This window comes from Drosophila suzukii, chromosome 2R (assembly GCF_043229965.1).
Source record: "Drosophila suzukii chromosome 2R, CBGP_Dsuzu_IsoJpt1.0, whole genome shotgun sequence".
Lineage (NCBI taxonomy): Eukaryota > Metazoa > Arthropoda > Insecta > Diptera > Drosophilidae > Drosophila > Drosophila suzukii.
In genome coordinates, this window is record NC_092081.1 from 24,226,293 (window position 1) to 24,247,409 (window position 21,117).

The 21,117-nt window shown below is 32.8% G+C and overlaps 1 long non-coding RNA gene across 1 annotated transcript; it reads left to right on the forward strand.

Annotated features, from left to right (window-relative positions):
- Positions 1–386: 386 nt before the first annotated feature.
- LOC118876950 (uncharacterized) lies at positions 387–11,823 on the forward strand. Its single transcript, XR_011603693.1, has 5 exons — positions 387–496; positions 596–654; positions 2,768–3,068; positions 6,559–6,859; positions 11,686–11,823. It is a non-coding gene; the product is annotated as an uncharacterized lncRNA (long non-coding RNA).
- The last annotated feature ends 9,294 nt before the right edge of the window (positions 11,824–21,117 follow it).

The following is a 21,117-nucleotide window of genomic DNA, read 5'->3' on the forward strand; positions in this document are numbered from 1 at the left end:
CGGCTCGCTCACTTGGCGAAAAAAGGAAATGTTTAATTTAAAGAAAATAAAAACGTAATAATCTAAATCGAAGAAAGACTGCTTAAATTCTTTTTATTCCAAATTAATAATTAATAAATGTTCATGTACATTATAACATTATTTAAAACTTATTTACTACTTATTACTTATTTATTTACTTATCATTACTTTTAAATTAGATATTTCTAATTACATATTTATATATTATTTTGTACTATTCGTATTTCATTATTAATAAATTAATTTTAAAAAATTTGTATTCACTCTTTACTATATGTTCAAATACATATATGTACAAGACTCATTCTAGTTATTTTTGGCACAGTGTATTGGAAACATTCCGTAAGGGTGTCGCGGCCATAATTTTTTTCGCTCTTTAATTCTCTTATTGACCGAACTATGCTTGAGCAGAGCTCATTAGAAGCGGACTGCTTGATGAAGACGGACGTAGCGGACAAGTAATTTATACTAAAGGGTAAGTTGGCCAATTTTGTTTTTACGTAAAACATGTAACATGTACAACTCGTTGTAACTATATCTAACTTCTCATATATGTTTATGTATTTATTTCCAGCTCAACGAAACACGAAAGGATTACAGCACAAACACACACAAGGATTAAAATTAACTCAAGTGAGTGGCCAACAAATTAATAATGCATTTATATTTAAGTGAAAAAAAAACAAAAACAGTTTAAAACTACAAATCAACACACAAACAAATGAAACAAACGGACAAACAATAAGTGTTTTAATAAATAAGTACATACATACGCACCGGCCTCACAGGCACACTAGCCAAAAGTTTGCAATAAAAAACAATACAAAACTTAAGTTACCCAAAAAAAAAGTAAAGGGTACCTGTAAAATTCAAAGGTTACATCATGTTTTTTTTGTTTTGCCAAAAATTTTGAAAAACTGCATATTTTAGTTTTGAATGTCAATCGATTCGAAATTTTGTTACGAACTCAACGCGGCGTGACACTCCTCGTGTGGACTATTTGTTGCGTTGATTCAGACAAAATACTGATACTATTTGATGGAAAACTAGGATTCTTAGCTAATGGCAATAACATAAACATTTCGGTGATTATTTTGTCGCTACTACGCCTAACTGAGGGTCTCAGCTTCAAGAATAACTGTTTTGACTGGCTAACAACCTAAGCTAACGATCCACTTCATTTTCGGATACGTTTAGGAAACTTAAATTTTTGTCAAATTTGTTCAGGCATTTGATCATGTTTTTTGTAAAGTTTTCAGTTTTGAATGCCAATTAATTGGAAATTTTATGTTAAACTCAACGCAGTATAACACTCTATATTTGGATCATTTCTTGCGTTGCTTCGGAAAAAATACTGAAAACTAAAATTCATGACTAAAGGAAAAAACAGGAATTTGTCGGTTTTTTGTCGTTATTAGTCCTAATTGAGGTACTCAGTTAAAAGAATATTTGTTTTGACTAGCTAAAAATGTTCCGGTCCAATTATATGATTTTTCTTTGAAATACCATTGGTGTAACGGTGTTGCCGCAAACTAAACAAAAACAAGTAAACACAAAAAATTAAATATATGTATGTGGGCACACTAAATGTATTTAATCAGTCATAAACAGAGCGTGTGCAAGGGGAGAGGTGACGATGATTGATGGCTAGGCCAAATTAAAATCCAGCGATAAAAACCAAAAAAATACTGATTAACCCATTAACAAATGAAAACGCAATTTAACCCATATAGTTACACATGAATGTATGTACGTTCCTATCATTATAATATCACATAAATATTCGGTACAATACATATGTACATACAACATCAATAACGGGTCGTTTGGATAGATTTTCGGCATTTTATACTCTGACAAACAACACCAGCAACGTAACGAAAGCAAAGACTAAAAAACAACCACCAAATTAGACCTAGCGTGCAAAGACACACACACACACACACACCACGAAGGCGTGGCCAGAGAATCAAAAATGTATGCATGTATACATATCAATATGTACACATTCAAAGCAGGGCAGCAGACAAATTATCCGCAACCATTTTTGGCGCCATTCCTACAAGTTACCTGTGCTTTTTCGCGCATCACTACCATTACTTTTCTTTTTCTTGTCTATTCTTTTTGCGGTCCGTTACTCAGCTGCCTTTTATATGTACACAGTATTCAACGAAAGTGTAACGTATTTTCCCCAATTTCTGTCTTCTCTCATCTTTATGCGGGGCGTTGTTCAGCTGCTTTACATATGTACATTGTACATATATATTAATGCGGAGTACTTAACGAAAGTGTAACGTATTTTTTCCCTCTCTCTGTTTTCACTCCACTCTCTGAATTAAAAATGCTCACTCCTTCCTCTCTCTCTCTCTCTCTCTCTCTCTCACCTCTCTGTATCAGCAAAAGCGAACGGTTCGCTCACTTGGCGAAAAAAAGGGAATGTTTAATTTAAAGAAGATAAAAACGTAATAATCTAAATCGAAGAAATACTGCTTAAATACCATGCATTTACTAATAATCCTCCTTTTATTACAAATTAATAATTAATAAATTGTCATGTACAATATTATTTATTACTTATTACCTATTTACTTCTCATTGTTTTCAACTTTCTTATTTCTAATTACTTATTTATATATATATTATTTTGTACTATTCGTATTTCATTATTAATAAATTAATAAATTATATATATATATGCAAAAAATGTTTATATCTACAAAATTCATTTTTGTTATTTTTGGCACAGTGCATTGGAAGCATTCCGTAAGGGCGACGCGGCCATCTTTTTTTCGCTCTCTAATTTTCTTATTGACCGAACTCTGCTTCAGCAGAGCTCATTAGAAGCTGACTGCTTGATGAAGACGAACGTAGCGGACGAATAATTTTTACTAAAAGGTAAGTTGGCCAGTTTTGTTTTTACATACAACACGTAACATGTACAACTTATTGTAATTACATCTAATTTCTTATATATGTATATGTATTTATTTCCAGCTCAACGAAAAGGATTACAACACAAACACACAAAAGGACTAAAATTAACTCCGGTGAGTGTACAACAAATAAAAATGCATTTATATTTAAGTGAAAAAAAAAACAGTTTAAAACTACAAATCAACACACAAACAAATGAAACAAACGTACAATCAATAGTTTAAAAACTAAGTGACCCAAAAAGAAGAGAAGTGTACCTGTAAAATTCAAATAAAACAGGCAATCTTGTCATTCTTTTATAAATACATATAAGTACACAAACATCCATATACATTTGGCCGGTCACACCGGCCAACAAATACTTATACTTATTTACAAAACCCAATCACAAAAAGGATAGGAAAATGAATACAGCAATTTTTTTTCAAATGAAAGAGTTCTTATGTTTTTTTTTTAGTGTTGACAATATAAAAGAGTGTCGCTATATACACTTATATATATATATATTTGTGCTTGTGTGTTATTATAGCCCCCACCAAACCAACCTGGTTTCACGTACAAATAAATAATTTCTTACCAAATTCGTATCCAGCTGTCTATCTGCCACCCTATGGCCTAAAATAACCAACTATCAAGTTAAGCTACAGATATTGCTGATTCCTATTTATAATTAAAAACAATTCTCATGCTGGGTCTTTCGCAGCGGGTTTAAAACAAAAAAATATTTTCATTGACAGATAACAAGTGTAAAACAATAGTGTTTGTTGTTTTTATTTGTTAGGGCCCTTTGTTAAAAACAATACTGTTTCTCAACTTTTTTCGCCGTAATTAATTTAAATAGTGTCTTGGCTCAAAGATGGGATGCCTTGACCAACTTACAACCGAAGGTGACGATCCATATCACTTTCAGGTAAATTTAAGACGTGCATATTTTTCATTTTTCTCATAGGCTTAAACGTGACTTTTTTGAGCATTAACAAAAGTTTTTAGGATTAAATGCCAAGCGATTCGAAACTTTTAACGAACCCAACGCGGTGCCAAAATAGGATTCTTAACTAATGGCAAAAATATAAATATTTCGGTGATTTTTTTTTTCGCTGCTACGCCCAATTGAGGGTATCAGCTAAAAGAATATCTGTTTTAACTAGCTAACAACCTTAGCTAACGATCCTCTTCATTTTCGGGTAATTTTAGGAGACACACATTTTTTGACAATTTGTTTATTTTTTTAAGGGGTGACATCACTTTAATTTTTTTTTGCTAAAAATCTAAGTTATTCAGTTTTAAATGCCGATCGATTCGAAATCTTGTTACGAACTCAACGCGGCGTGACACTCGTCGTTTGGAGTATTTGTTGCATTGTTTCGGACAAAATACTGATATTATTTGTTTCAAAATTAGGATTCTTAGCTAATAGCTAAAACATAAATATTTCGGTGATTTTTTTGTCGCTGCTACGCCCAATTGACGGTCTCAGCTAAAAGAATATCTGTTTCAACTGGCTAACAAGCTGAGCTAACGATCCACTTCATTTACGGGTACATTAAGGAGTCATACATCAATGGGCATTTTTGGGATTTTTTAATAGGGGTTACATCATTATTTTTTTTTTTTTTTGACAAAAATTGTCAAAAACTAAATTATTCAGTTTTGGAGGGCAATCGATTCGAATTATGGTCAGGAATTCAACGCGGCGTGAATTTCCTCGGTTGGACTATTTGTTGCGTTGTTTCGGACAAAATACTGATTATTTGTTTCAAAATTAGGATTCTTAGCTAATGGCTAAAAACTAAATATTTCGGTGATATTTTGTCGCTGTTACGCCCAATTGAGGGTATCAGCTAAAAGAATATCTGTTTTAACTAGCTAACAACCTGAGCTAACGATCCTCTTCCTTTTTGGGGTAATTTTAGGAGACATACATTTTTGGACAATTTGTTTATTTTTTTAAGGGGTGACATCACGTTAATTTTTTTTGCTAAAAATTTTCAAATTCTAAATTATTCAGTTTTGAATGCCAATCGATTTGAAATTTTGTTACGAACTCAACGCGGCGTGGCACTCGTCGTTTGGACTATTTGTTCCGTTGTTTCGGACAAAATACAGATATTATTTGGTGGAAAATTAGGATTCTTAGCTAAAACAAAATTAGAAATCATAACTAAAGGCAAAAACAGAAATTTTTTGGTTTTTTTTATGTCGTTCTTGTACTTATTAAGTTATGCAGTTAAAATAATGTCTGTTTTGACTAGCTAACAACATTAGCCAACGACCGACATAATTTTCCGGTTCAATTAGGAGACCTAAACATTTTGGTACAATTTGTAAGTTAAAATAATGTGTTTAAATATTGTCTTGTTCTCGAGTACTACTAATCTTTAACAAATGTTTCCTTATTTGTCCCTCTGCTTTACATTAGGCACTGCTCCCTTTAGGAGATTATATGACTGACATTTTTTCTTTAAAATAGAATTGGTGTAACTATGTTGCCGCAAACTAAACAAAAAGAAGTAAACACAAAAAAATTAAATATATGAATGTATGCAAGGGCACAAAATGTATTTAATAAGTGATAAGTAGGCCAAATTTAAATCTAGCGATAAAAACCAAAAAAAATACCTATAAACCCATTAACAAATGCAAACGCCATTTAGCCCATTTAGCCCATACAGTTATACATGTATGTATGTACGTTTTTATCATTATAATGTCACATAAATATTCGGCACAATACATATGTACATACAACATCAATAACGGGTCGTTTGGATAGGTTTTTGGCATTTTATACTCTGACAAACAACACCAGCAACGAAACGTAAGCAAAGACCAAAAAACAACCACCAAATTAGACCTAGCGCGCATCACTACCATTACATTTCTTGTTTCTTGTCTATTCTTTTTGCGGTCCGTGATTTAGCTGCTTATGTACGCAGTATTCAATGAAAATGTAACGTATTTTCCCCCATATTCTTTCTTCTCTCATCTTTTTGCGGAGCGTTGTTCAGCTGCTTTACATATGTACATTGTACATATATATTAATGCGGAGTATTGAACGAAAGTGTAATGTATTTTTCCCCTCTCTGTTTTCACTCCACTCTCTGAATTGAAAATGCTCACTCCTTCCTCTCTCTCTCTCTCTCTCTCCCTCTCTCTCTCTCTCTCTCTCTCTCTCTCTCTCTCTCTCTCTCTCTCTCTCTCTCTCTCTCTCTCTCTCTCTCTCTCTCTCTCTCTCTCGCCTCTCTGTATCAGCAAAAGCGAACGGTTCGCTCACTTGGCAAAAAAAAAGGGAATGATTAATTTAAAGAAAATAAAAACGTAATAATCTAAATCGGAGAAATACTGCTTAAATACCATGCATTAACTAATAATCCTCTTTTTTTTACAAATTAATAATTAATACATTGTCATGTACAATACAATATTATTTATTACTTATTACCATTTACTTCTCATTGTTTTCATCTTTCTTATTTCTAAGTACTTATTTATATATTATTTTGTACTATTTGTATTTCATTATTAATTAATTAATAAATTATATATATATATGCAAAAAATATTTATATGTACAAAACTCATTCTTGTTATTTTTGGCACAGTGCATTGGAAGCATTCCGTAAGGGCGACGCGGCCATCTTTTTTTCGCTCTCTAATTTTCTTATTGACCGAACTCTGCTTCAGCAGAGCTCATTAGAAGCTGACTGCTTGATAAAGACGAACGTAGCGGACGAATAATTTTTACTAAAAGGTAAGTTGGCCAGTTTTGTTTTTACATACAACACGTAACATGTACAACTTATTGTAATTACATCTAATTTCTTATATATGTATATGTATTTATTTCCAGCTCAACGAAAAGGATTACAACACAAACACACAAAAGGACTAAAATTAACTCCGGTGAGTGTACAACAAATAAAAATGCATTTATATTTAAGTGAAAAAAAAACAAACAGTTTAAAACTACAAATCAACACACAAACAAATGAAACAAACGTACAATCAATAGTCTAAAAACTAAGTGACCCAAAAAGAAGAGAAGTGTACCTGTAAAATTCAAATAAAACAGGCAATCTTGTCATTCTTTTATAAATACATATAAGTACACAAACATCCATATACATTTGGCCGGTCACACCGGCCAACAAATACTTATACTTATTTACAAAACCCAATCACAAAAAGGATAGGAAAATGAATACAGCAATTTTTTTTCAAATGAAAGAGTTCTTATGTTTTTTTTTTAGTGTTGACAATATAAAAGAGTGTCGCTATATACTTATATATATATATATTTGTGCTTGTGTGTTATTATAGCCCCCACCAAACCAACCTGGTTTCACGTACAAATAAATAATTTCTTACCAAATTCGTATCCAGCTGTCTATCTGCCACCCTATGGCCTAAAATAACCAACTATCAAGTTAAGCTACAGATATTGCTGATTCCTATTTATAATTAAAAACAATTCTCATGCTGGGTCTTTCGCAGCGGGTTTAAAACAAAAACATATTTTCATTGACAGATAACAAGTGTAAAACAATAGTGTTTTTTGTTTTTATTTGTTAGGGCCCTTTGTTAAAAACAATACTTTTTCTCAACTTTTTTCGTCGTAATTAACTTAAATAGTGTCTTGGCTCAAAGATGGGATGCCTTGACTAACTTACAACCGAAGCTGACGATACATATCACTTTCAGGTAAATTTAAGACGAGCATATTTTTCATTTTTTTTCATGGGCTTAAACGTGACTTTTTTTTAACAATAACAAACATTTTAGGTTTAAATGCCAATCGATTCGAAACTTTTAACGAACCCAACGCGGTGCAAAAATAGGATTCTTAACTAATGGCAAAAATATAAATATTTCGGTGATTTTTTTTTTCGCTGCTACGCCCAATTGAGGGTATCAGCTAAAATAATATCTGTTTTAACTAGCTAACAAGCTGAGCTAACGATCCACTTCATTTTCGGGTACATTTAGGAGACATACATTAATGTGCATTTTTCGGATTTTTTTTTTTTGACAAAAATTGTCAAAAACTAAATTATTCAGTTTTGGAGGGCAATCGATTCGAATTATGGTCAGGAATTCAACGCGGCGTGAATTTCCTCGGTTGGACTATTTGTTGCGTTGTTTCGGACAAAATACTGATTATTTGTTTCAAAATTAGGATTCTTAGCTAATGGCTAAAAACTAAATATTTCGGTGATATTTTGTCGCTGCTACGCCCAATTGAGGGTATCAGCTAAAAGAACATCTGTTTTAACTAGCTAACAACCTTAGCTAACGATCCTCTTCATTTTCGGGTAATTTTAGGAGACATACATTAATGGGCATTTTTCGGATTTTTTATAAGGGGTTACATCACTTTTTTTGTTTGCCAAAATTTGTCAAAAACTAAGTTATCCAGTTTTGAATGCCAATCGATTCGAATTTTGTTACGAACTCAACGCGGCGTGACACTCATCGTTTGGACTATTTGTTCCGTTGTTTCGGACAAAATACAGATATAATGTGGTGGAAAATTAGGATTCTTAGCTAATAGCTAAAACATAAATATTTCGGAGATTTTTTTGTCCCTGCTACGCCTTATTCAGGGTCTCAGCTAAAGGAATGACTGTTTTGACTGGCCAACAATGTGAGCTAACTATCCACTTCAATTTCGGGTACATTTAGGAGACATACATTAATGGGCATTTTTGGGATTTTTTATAAGGGGTTACATCACTTTTTTTGTTTGCCAAAATTTGTCAAAAACTAAGTTATCCAGTTTTGAATGCCAATCGATTCGAATTTTGTTACGAACTCAACGCGGCGTGACACTCCTCTATTTACTATTTGTTGCGTTGTTTCGGACAAAATACTGATATAATTTGGTGGAAAATTAGGATTCCTAGCTAATGGCTAAAACATAAATATTTCGGTGATTTTTTTGTCTCTGCTACGCTCAATTGAGGGTCTCAGCTAAAAGAATATCTGTTTCAACTGGCTAACAAGCTGAGCTAACGATCCACTTCATTTACGGGTACATTTAGGATTCATACATTAATGGGCATTTTTGGAATTTTTATAAGTGGTTACTTCATTTTTTTTTTTAACAAAAATTGTCAAAAACTAAATTATTCAGTTTTGGAGGGCAATCGATTCGAATTTTGGTTAGGAATTCAACGCGGCGTGACACTCCTCGGTTGGACTATTTGTTGCGCTGTTTCGGACAAAATACTGATTATTTGTTTCAAAATTAGGATTCTTAGCCAATGGCTAAAACATAAATATTTCGGTGATATTTTTTCGCTGCTACGCCAAATTGAGGGTATCAGCGAAAAGAATATCTGTTTTAACTAGCTAACAACCTTAGCTAACGATCCTCTTCATTTTCGGGTAATTTTAGGAGACACACATTTTTTGACAATTTGTTTATTTTTTTAAGGGGTGACATCACTTTAATTTTTTTTTGCTAAAAATCTAAGTTATTCAGTTTTAAATGCCGATCGATTCGAAATCTTGTTACGAACTCAACGCGGCGTGACACTCGTCGTTTGGAGTATTTGTTGCATTGTTTCGGACAAAATACTGATATTATTTGTTTCAAAATTAGGATTCTTAGCTAATAGCTAAAACATAAATATTTCGGTGATTTTTTTGTCGCTGCTACGCCCAATTGACGGTCTCAGCTAAAAGAATATCTGTTTCAACTGGCTAACAAGCTGAGCTAACGATCCACTTCATTTACGGGTACATTAAGGAGTCATACATCAATGGGCATTTTTGGGATTTTTTAATAGGGGTTACATCATTATTTTTTTTTTTTTTGACAAAAATTGTCAAAAACTAAATTATTCAGTTTTGGAGGGCAATCGATTCGAATTATGGTCAGGAATTCAACGCGGCGTGAATTTCCTCGGTTGGACTATTTGTTGCGTTGTTTCGGACAAAATACTGATTATTTGTTTCAAAATTAGGATTCTTAGCTAATGGCTAAAAACTAAATATTTCGGTGATATTTTGTCGCTGTTACGCCCAATTGAGGGTATCAGCTAAAAGAATATCTGTTTTAACTAGCTAACAACCTGAGCTAACGATCCTCTTCCTTTTTGGGGTAATTTTAGGAGACATACATTTTTGGACAATTAGTTTATTTTTTTAAGGGGTGACATCACGTTAATTTTTTTTGCTAAAAATTTTCAAATTCTAAATTATTCAGTTTTGAATGCCAATCGATTTGAAATTTTGTTACGAACTCAACGCGGCGTGGCACTCGTCGTTTGGACTATTTGTTCCGTTGTTTCGGACAAAATACAGATATTATTTGGTGAAAAATTAGGATTCTTAGCTAAAACAAAATTAGAAATCATAACTAAAGGCAAAAACAGAAATTTTTTGGTTTTTTTTATGTCGTTCTTGTACTTATTAAGTTATGCAGTTAAAATAATGTCTGTTTTGACTAGCTAACAACATTAGCCAACGACCGACATAATTTTCCGGTTCAATTAGGAGACCTAAACATTTTGGTACAATTTGTAAGTTAAAATAATGTGTTTAAATATTGTCTTGTTCTCGAGTACTACTAATCTTTAACAAATGTTTCCTTATTTGTCCCTCTGCTTTACATTAGGCACTGCTCCCTTTAGGAGATTATATGACTGACATTTTTTCTTTAAAATAGAATTGGTGTAACTATGTTGCCGCAAACTAAACAAAAAGAAGTAAACACAAAAAAATTAAATATATGTATGTATGCAAGGGCACAAAATGTATTTAATAAGTGATAAGTAGGCCAAATTTAAATCTAGCGATAAAAACCAAAAAAAATACCTATAAACCCATTAACAAATGCAAACGCCATTTAGCCCATTTAGCCCATACAGTTATACATGTATGTATGTACGTTTTTATCATTATAATGTCACATAAATATTCGGCACAATACATATGTACATACAACATCAATAACGGGTCGTTTGGATAGGTTTTTGGCATTTTATACTCTGACAAACAACACCAGCAACGAAACGTAAGCAAAGACCAAAAAACAACCACCAAATTAGACCTAGCGCGCATCACTACCATTACATTTCTTGTTCTTGTCTATTCTTTTTGCGGTCCGTTATTTAGCTGCTTATGTACGCAGTATTCAATGAAAATGTAACGTATTTTCCCCCATATTCTTCTCTCATCTTTTTGCGGAGCGTTGTTCAGCTGCTTTACATATGTACATTGTACATATATATTAATGCGGAGTATTGAACGAAAGTGTAATGTATTTTTCCCCTTTCTGTTTTCACTCCACTCTCTGAATTAAAAATGCTCACTCCTTCCTCTCTCTCTCTCTCTCTCTCTCTCTCTCTCTCTCTCTCTCTCTCGCCTCTCTGTATCAGCAAAAGCGAACGGTTCGCTCACTTGGCAAAAAAAAGGGAATGATTAATTTAAAGAAAATAAAAACGTAATAATCTAAATCGGAGAAATACTGCTTAAATACCATGCATTAACTAATAATCCTCTTTTTTTTTACAAATTAATAATTAATACATTGTACAATACAATATTATTTATTACTTATTACCATTTACTTCTCATTGTTTTCATCTTTCTTATTTCTAAGTACTTATTTATATATTATTTTGTACTATTTGTATTTCATTATTAATTAATTAATAAATTATATATATATATGCAAAAAATATTTATATGTACAAAACTCATTCTTGTTATTTTTGGCACAGTGCATTGGAAGCATTCCGTAAGGGCGACGCGGCCATCTTTTTTTCGCTCTCTAATTTTCTTATTGACTGAACTCTGCTTCAGCAGAGCTCATTAGAAGCTGACTGCTTGATAAAGACGAACGTAGCGGACGAATAATTTTTACTAAAAGGTAAGTTGGCCAGTTTTGTTTTTACATACAACACGTAACATGTACAACTTATTGTAATTACATCTAATTTCTTATATATGTATATGTATTTATTTCCAGCTCAACGAAAAGGATTTCAACACAAACACACAAAAGGACTAAAATTAACTCCGGTGAGTGTACAACAAATAAAAATGCATTTATATTTAAGTGAAAAAAAAAAACAGTTTAAAACTACAAATCAACACACAAACAAATGAAACAAACGTACAATCAATAGTTTAAAAACTAAGTGACCCAAAAAGAAGAGAAGTGTACCTGTAAAATTCAAATAAAACAGGCAATCTTGTCATTCTTTTATAAATACATATAAGTACACAAACATCCATATACATTTGGCCGGTCACACCGGCCAACAAATACTTATACTTATTTACAAAACCCAATCACAAAAAGGATAGGAAAATGAATACAGCAATTTTTTTTCAAATGAAAGAGTTCTTATGTTTTTTTTTTAGTGTTGACAATATAAAAGAGTGTCGCTATATACTTATATATATATATATATTTGTGCTTGTGTGTTATTATAGCCCCCACCAAACCAACCTGGTTTCACGTACAAATAAATAATTTCTTACCAAATTCGTATCCAGCTGTCTATCTGCCACCCTATGGCCTAAAATAACCAACTATCAAGTTAAGCTACAGATATTGCTGATTCCTATTTATAATTAAAAACAATTCTCATGCTGGGTCTTTCGCAGCGGGTTTAAAACAAAAACATATTTTCATTGACAGATAACAAGTGTAAAACAATAGTGTTTTTTGTTTTTATTTGTTAGGGCCCTTTGTTAAAAACAATACTTTTTCTCAACTTTTTTCGTCGTAATTAACTTAAATAGTGTCTTGGCTCAAAGATGGGATGCCTTGACTAACTTACAACCGAAGCTGACGATACATATCACTTTCAGGTAAATTTAAGACGAGCATATTTTTCATTTTTTTTCATGGGCTTAAACGTGACTTTTTTTTAACAATAACAAACATTTTAGGTTTAAATGCCAATCGATTCGAAACTTTTAACGAACCCAACGCGGTGCAAAAATAGGATTCTTAACTAATGGCAAAAATATAAATATTTCGGTGATTTTTTTTTTCGCTGCTACGCCCAATTGAGGGTATCAGCTAAAATAATATCTGTTTTAACTAGCTAACAAGCTGAGCTAACGATCCACTTCATTTTCGGGTACATTTAGGAGACATACATTAATGGGCATTTTTCGGATTTTTTATAAGGGGTTACATCATTATTTTTTTTTTTTGACAAAAATTGTCAAAAACTAAATTATTCAGTTTTGGAGGGCAATCGATTCGAATTATGGTCAGGAATTCAACGCGGCGTGAATTTCCTCGGTTGGACTATTTGTTGCGTTGTTTCGGACAAAATACTGATTATTTGTTTCAAAATTAGGATTCTTAGCTAATGGCTAAAAACTAAATATTTCGGTGATATTTTGTCGCTGTTACGCCCAATTGAGGGTATCAGCTAAAAGAATATCTGTTTTAACTAGCTAACAACCTGAGCTAACGATCCTCTTCCTTTTTGGGGTAATTTTAGGAGACATACATTTTTGGACAATTTGTTTATTTTTTTAAGGGGTGACATCACGTTAATTTTTTTTGCTAAAAATTTTCAAATTCTAAATTATTCAGTTTTGAATGCCAATCGATTTGAAATTTTGTTACGAACTCAACGCGGCGTGGCACTCGTCGTTTGGACTATTTGTTCCGTTGTTTCGGACAAAATACAGATATTATTTGGTGGAAAATTAGGATTCTTAGCTAAAACAAAATTAGAAATCATAACTAAAGGCAAAAACAGAAATTTTTTGGTTTTTTTTATGTCGTTCTTGTACTTATTAAGTTATGCAGTTAAAATAATGTCTGTTTTGACTAGCTAACAACATTAGCCAACGACCGACATAATTTTCCGGTTCAATTAGGAGACCTAAACATTTTGGTACAATTTGTAAGTTAAAATAATGTGTTTAAATATTGTCTTGTTCTCGAGTACTACTAATCTTTAACAAATGTTTCCTTATTTGTCCCTCTGCTTTACATTAGGCACTGCTCCCTTTAGGAGATTATATGACTGACATTTTTTCTTTAAAATAGAATTGGTGTAACTATGTTGCCGCAAACTAAACAAAAAGAAGTAAACACAAAAAAATTAAATATATGTATGTATGCAAGGGCACAAAATGTATTTAATAAGTGATAAGTAGGCCAAATTTAAATCTAGCGATAAAAACCAAAAAAAATACCTATAAACCCATTAACAAATGCAAACGCCATTTAGCCCATTTAGCCCATACAGTTATACATGTATGTATGTACGTTTTTATCATTATAATGTCACATAAATATTCGGCACAATACATATGTACATACAACATCAATAACGGGTCGTTTGGATAGGTTTTTGGCATTTTATACTCTGACAAACAACACCAGCAACGAAACGTAAGCAAAGACCAAAAAACAACCACCAAATTAGACCTAGCGCGCATCACTACCATTACATTTCTTGTTCTTGTCTATTCTTTTTGCGGTCCGTTATTTAGCTGCTTATGTACGCAGTATTCAATGAAAATGTAACGTATTTTCCCCCATATTCTTTCTTCTCTCATCTTTTTGCGGAGCGTTGTTCAGCTGCTTTACATATGTACATTGTACATATATATTAATGCGGAGTATTGAACGAAAGTGTAATGTATTTTTCCCCTTTCTGTTTTCACTCCACTCTCTGAATTAAAAATGCTCACTCCTTCCTCTCTCTCTCTCTCTCTCTCTCTCTCTCTCTCGCCTCTCTGTATCAGCAAAAGCGAACGGTTCGCTCACTTGGCAAAAAAAAGGGAATGATTAATTTAAAGAAAATAAAAACGTAATAATCTAAATCGGAGAAATACTGCTTAAATACCATGCATTAACTAATAATCCTCTTTTTTTTTACAAATTAATAATTAATACATTGTCATGTACAATACAATATTATTTATTACTTATTACCATTTACTTCTCATTGTTTTCATCTTTCTTATTTCTAAGTACTTATTTATATATTATTTTGTACTATTTGTATTTCATTATTAATTAATTAATAAATTATATATATATATGCAAAAAATATTTATATGTACAAAACTCATTCTTGTTATTTTTGGCACAGTGCATTGGAAGCATTCCGTAAGGGCGACGCGGCCATCTTTTTTTCGCTCTCTAATTTTCTTATTGACTGAACTCTGCTTCAGCAGAGCTCATTAGAAGCTGACTGCTTGATAAAGACGAACGTAGCGGACGAATAATTTTTACTAAAAGGTAAGTTGGCCAGTTTTGTTTTTACATACAACACGTAACATGTACAACTTATTGTAATTACATCTAATTTCTTATATATGTATATGTATTTATTTCCAGCTCAACGAAAAGGATTTCAACACAAACACACAAAAGGACTAAAATTAACTCCGGTGAGTGTACAACAAATAAAAATGCATTTATATTTAAGTGAAAAAAAAAACAGTTTAAAACTACAAATCAACACACAAACAAATGAAACAAACGTACAATCAATAGTTTAAAAACTAAGTGACCCAAAAAGAAGAGAAGTGTACCTGTAAAATTCAAATAAAACAGGCAATCTTGTCATTCTTTTATAAATACATATAAGTACACAAACATCCATATACATTTGGCCGGTCACACCGGCCAACAAATACTTATACTTATTTACAAAACCCAATCACAAAAAGGATAGGAAAATGAATACAGCAATTTTTTTTCAAATGAAAGAGTTCTTATGTTTTTTTTTTAGTGTTGACAATATAAAAGAGTGTCGCTATATACTTATATATATATATATTTGTGCTTGTGTGTTATTATAGCCCCCACCAAACCAACCTGGTTTCACGTACAAATAAATAATTTCTTACCAAATTCGTATCCAGCTGTCTATCTGCCACCCTATGGCCTAAAATAACCAACTATCAAGTTAAGCTACAGATATTGCTGATTCCTATTTATAATTAAAAACAATTCTCATGCTGGGTCTTTCGCAGCGGGTTTAAAACAAAAACATATTTTCATTGACAGATAACAAGTGTAAAACAATAGTGTTTTTTGTTTTTATTTGTTAGGGCCCTTTGTTAAAAACAATACTTTTTCTCAACTTTTTTCGTCGTAATTAACTTAAATAGTGTCTTGGCTCAAAGATGGGATGCCTTGACTAACTTACAACCGAAGCTGACGATACATATCACTTTCAGGTAAATTTAAGACGAGCATATTTTTCATTTTTTTTCATGGGCTTAAACGTGACTTTTTTTTAACAATAACAAACATTTTAGGTTTAAATGCCAATCGATTCGAAACTTTTAACGAACCCAACGCGGTGCAAAAATAGGATTCTTAACTAATGGCAAAAATATAAATATTTCGGTGATTTTTTTTTTCGCTGCTACGCCCAATTGAGGGTATCAGCTAAAATAATATCTGTTTTAACTAGCTAACAAGCTGAGCTAACGATCCACTTCATTTTCGGGTACATTTAGGAGACATACATTAATGTGCATTTTTCGGATTTTTTTTTTTGACAAAAATTGTCAAAAACTAAATTATTCAGTTTTGGAGGGCAATCGATTCGAATTATGGTCAGGAATTCAACGCGGCGTGAATTTCCTCGGTTGGACTATTTGTTGCGTTGTTTCGGACAAAATACTGATTATTTGTTTCAAAATTAGGATTCTTAGCTAATGGCTAAAAACTAAATATTTCGGTGATATTTTGTCGCTGCTACGCCCAATTGAGGGTATCAGCTAAAAGAACATCTGTTTTAACTAGCTAACAACCTTAGCTAACGATCCTCTTCATTTTCGGGTAATTTTAGGAGACATACATTAATGGGCATTTTTCGGATTTTTTATAAGGGGTTACATCACTTTTTTTGTTTGCCAAAATTTGTCAAAAACTAAGTTATCCAGTTTTGAATGCCAATCGATTCGAATTTTGTTACGAACTCAACGCGGCGTGACACTCCTCGTTTGGACTATTTGTTCCGTTGTTTCGGACAAAATACAGATATAATGTGGTGGAAAATTAGGATTCTTAGCTAATAGCTAAAACATAAATATTTCGGAGATTTTTTTGTCCCTGCTACGCCTTATTCAGGGTCTCAGCTAAAGGAATGACTGTTTTGACTGGCCAACAATGTGAGCTAACTATCCACTTCAATTTCGGGTACATTTAGGAGACATACATTAATGGGCATTTTTGGGATTTTTTATAAGGGGTTACATCACTTTTTTTGTTTGCCAAAATTTGTCAAAAACTAAGTTATCCAGTTTTGAATGCCAATCGATTCGAATTTTGTTACGAACTCAACGCGGCGTGACACTCCTCTATTTACTATTTGTTGCGTTGTTTCGGACAAAATACTGATATAATTTGGTGGAAAATTAGGATTCCTAGCTAATGGCTAAAACATAAATATTTCGGTGATTTTTTTGTCTCTGCTACGCTCAATTGAGGGTCTCAGCTAAAAGAATATCTGTTTCAACTGGCTAACAAGCTGAGCTAACGATCCACTTCATTTACGGGTACATTTAGGATTCATACATTAATGGGCATTTTTGGAATTTTTATAAGTGGTTACTTCATTTTTTTTTTTAACAAAAATTGTCAAAAACTAAATTATTCAGTTTTGGAGGGCAATCGATTCGAATTTTGGTTAGGAATTCAACGCGGCGTGACACTCCTCGGTTGGACTATTTGATGCGTTGTTTCGGACAAAATACTGATTATTTGTTTCAAAATTAGGATATTTAGCTAATGGCTAAAAACTAAATATTTCGGTGATATTTTGTCGCTGCTACGCCCAATTGAGGGTATCAGCTAAAAGAACATCTGTTTTAACTAGCTAACAACCTGAGCTAACGATCCTCTTCATTTTCGGGTAATTTTAGGAGACATACATTAATGGGCATTTTTCGGATTTTTTATAAGGGGTTACATCACTTTTTTTGTTTGCCAAAATTTGTCAAAAACTAAGTTATCCAGTTTTGAATGCCAATCGATTCGAATTTTGTTACGAACTCAACGCGGCGTGACACTCCTCGTTTGGACTATTTGTTCCGTTGTTTCGGACAAAATACAGATATAATGTGGTGGAAAATTAGGATTCTTAGCTAATAGCTAAAACATAAATATTTCGGAGATTTTTTTGTCCCTGCTACGCCTTATTCAGGGTCTCAGCTAAAGGAATGACTGTTTTGACTGGCCAACAATGTGAGCTAACTATCCACTTCAATTTCGGGTACATTTAGGAGACATACATTAATGGGCATTTTTGGGATTTTTTATAAGGGGTTACATCACTTTTTTTGTTTGCCAAAATTTGTCAAAAACTAAGTTATCCAGTTTTGAATGCCAATCGATTCGAATTTTGTTACGAACTCAACGCGGCGTGACACTCCTCTATTTACTATTTGTTGCGTTGTTTCGGACAAAATACTGATATAATTTGGTGGAAAATTAGGATTCCTAGCTAATGGCTAAAACATAAATATTTCGGTGATTTTTTTGTCTCTGCTACGCTCAATTGAGGGTCTCAGCTAAAAGAATATCTGTTTCAACTGGCTAACAAGCTGAGCTAACGATCCACTTCATTTACGGGTACATTTAGGATTCATACATTAATGGGCATTTTTGGAATTTTTATAAGTGGTTACTTCATTTTTTTTTTTAACAAAAATTGTCAAAAACTAAATTATTCAGTTTTGGAGGGCAATCGATTCGAATTTTGGTTAGGAATTCAACGCGGCGTGACACTCCTCGGTTGGACTATTTGATGCGTTGTTTCGGACAAAATACTGATTATTTGTTTCAAAATTAGGATATTTAGCTAATGGCTAAAAACTAAATATTTCGGTGATATTTTGTCGCTGCTACGCCCAATTGAGGGTATCAGCTAAAAGAACATCTGTTTTAACTAGCTAACAACCTGAGCTAACGATCCTCTTCATTTTCGGGTAATTTTAGGAGACATACATTTTTGGACAATTTTTTCATTTTTTTAAGGGGTGACAACACGTTAATTTTTTTTGCTAAAAATTGTCAAAATCTAAATTATTCAGTTTTGAATGCGAATCGATTGGAAATTTGGTTACGAACTCAACGCGGCGTGACACTCGTCGTTTGGAGTATTTGTTGCGTTGTTTCGGACAAAATACTGATATTATTTGTTTCAAAATTAGGATTCTTAGCTAATAGCTAAAACATAAATATTTCGGTGATTTTTTTGTCGCTGCTACGCCCAATTGACGGTCTCAGCTAAAATAATATCTGTTTCAACTGGCTAACAAGCTGAGCTAACGATCCACTTCATTTACGGGTACATTTGGGAGTCATACATTAATGGGCATGTTTGGGATTTTTTGTAAGGGTCTACACCATTATTTTTTTTTTTACCAAAAATTGTCAAAAACTAAATTATCCAGCTTTGAATGCCAATCGATTCGAAATTTTGTTACGAACTCAACGCGGCTTGACACTCCTCATTTTTTTGGTTGCTGCTACGCTCAATTGAGGGTATCAGCTAAAAGAATATCTGTTTCAACTAGCTAGCAACCTGAGCTAACGATCCTCTTCATTTTCGGGTAATTTTAGAAGACATACATTTTTTCAAAATCTAAATTATTCAGTTTTAAATGCCGATCGATTCGAATTTTGTTACGAACTCAACGCGGCGTGACACTCCTCTATTTACTATTTGTTACGTTGTTTCGGACAAAATACTGATATAATTTGGTAGAAAATTAGGATTCCTAGCTAATGGTTAAAACATAAGCATTTCATTGATTTTTTGTCGCTGCTACGCTTTATTAAGGGTCTCAGCTAAAAGAATATCTGTTTCAACTGGCTAACAAGCTGAGCTAACGATCCACTTCATTTACGGGTACATTTAGGATTCATACATTAATGGGCATTTTTGGAATTTTTATAAGTGGTTACTTCATTTTTTTTTTTAACAAAAATTGTCAAAAACTAAATTATTCAGTTTTGGAGGGCAATCGATTCGAATTTTGGTTAGGAATTCAACGCGGCGTGACACTCCTCGGTTGGACTATTTGATGCGTTGTTTCGGACAAAATACTGATTATTTGTTTCAAAATTAGGATATTTAGCTAATGGCTAAAAACTAAATATTTCGGTGATATTTTGTCGCTGCTACGCCCAATTGAGGGTATCAGCTAAAAGAACATCTGTTTTAACTAGCTAACAACCTGAGCTAACGATCCTCTTCATTTTCGGGTAATTTTAGGAGACATACATTTTTGGACAATTTTTTCATTTTTTTAAGGGGTGACAACACGTTAATTTTTTTTGCTAAAAATTGTCAAAATCTAAATTATTCAGTTTTGAATGCGAATCGATTGGAAATTTGGTTACGAACTCAACGCGGCGTGACACTCGTCGTTTGGAGTATTTGTTGCGTTGTTTCGGACAAAATACTGATATTATTTGTTTCAAAATTAGGATTCTTAGCTAATAGCTAAAACATAAATATTTCGGTGATTTTTTTGTCGCTGCTACGCCCAATTGACGGTCTCAGCTAAAATAATATCTGTTTCAACTGGCTAACAAGCTGAGCTAACGATCCACTTCATTTACGGGTACATTTGGGAGTCATACATTAATGGGCATGTTTGGGATTTTTTGTAAGGGTCTACACCATTATTTTTTTTTTTACCAAAAATTGTCAAAAACTAAATTATCCAGCTTTGAATGCCAATCGATTCGAAATTTTGTTACGAACTCAACGCGGCTTGACACTCCTCATTTTTTTGGTTGCTGCTACGCTCAATTGAGGGTATCAGCTAAAAGAATATCTGTTTCAACTAGCTAGCAACCTGAGCTAACGATCCTCTTCATTTTCGGGTAATTTTAGAAGACATACATTTTTTCAAAATCTAAATTATTCAGTTTTAAATGCCGATCGATTCGAATTTTGTTACGAACTCAACGCGGCGTGACACTCCTCTATTTACTATTTGTTACGTTGTTTCGGACAAAATACTGATATAATTTGGTAGAAAATTAGGATTCCTAGCTAATGGTTAAAACATAAGCATTTCATTGATTTTTTGTCGCTGCTACGCTTTATTAAGGGTCTCAGCTAAAAGAATATCTGTTTCAACTGGCTAACAAGCTGAGCTAACGATCCACTTCATTTACGGGTACATTTAGG